Source organism: Nomia melanderi, unplaced genomic scaffold, assembly GCF_051020985.1.
Source record: "Nomia melanderi isolate GNS246 unplaced genomic scaffold, iyNomMela1 scaffold0014, whole genome shotgun sequence".
NCBI lineage: Eukaryota > Metazoa > Arthropoda > Insecta > Hymenoptera > Halictidae > Nomia > Nomia melanderi.
Window position 1 is genome coordinate 4043471 of NW_027475130.1, and position 955 is coordinate 4044425.

Consider the following 955-nt stretch of genomic DNA (forward strand, 5'->3'; position numbering starts at 1 on the left):
CCGGCGCATGAATCGGTGCAGCGGGAACGACCTCGGACCACCAGGGGCCGAGAAAACCACGATCTCATGGGGCCGGACACTCAGGGTCAGGGAAAAATCCAATATATATCTGGTGATATCGCGGGTTCTATTAGAGATAGCGCAATAAACCAAAGTGAATTATCTGCAGGAGGCCCTGGCGCATGAATCTGTGCAGCGGGAACGACCTCGGACTACCAGGGGCCGAGAAACCCACCGTCTCATGGAGACGGACACTCAGGGTCAGGGAAAAATCAAATATATTTCTGGTGATATCTCGGGTGCTATTAGAGATAGCACAATAAATCAAAGTTAATTATCTGCAGGGGGCCCTGGCGCATGAATCTGTGCAGCGGGAACGACCTCGGACCACCAGGGGCCGAGAAAACCACCGTCTCATGGGGCCGGACACTCAGGTTCAGGGGAAAATCCAATATTTATATGGTGATATCTCGGGTGCTATTACAGATAGCGCAATAAATCAAAGTGCATTGTCTGCAGGAGGCCCTGGCGCATGAATCTGTGCAGCGGGAACGACCTCGGAACACCAGGGGCCGAAAAAACTACCGTCTCATGGGGCAGGAAACGCAGGTTCAGGGCAAAATCCAATATATATCTGGTGATATCTCGAGAGCTATTAGAGATAGCGCAATAAATCAAAGTGCATTGTCTGCAGGAGGCCCTGGCACATGAATCTGTCCAGCAGGAACGACCTCGGACCACCAGGCGGCGAGAAAATTACAGATATTTGGAATCCGTCACACAAGGTCATGTAAAAATCCAGCATATATCTGGTGATATCTCGGGTGCTATTACAGATAGCGCAATAAATCAATGTGCATTGTCTGTAGGAGGCCCTGGGGCATGAATGTGTGCAGCGGGATCGACCTCGGACCACCAGGGGCCGAGAAAATCACCGTCTCATGGGGCCGGACTG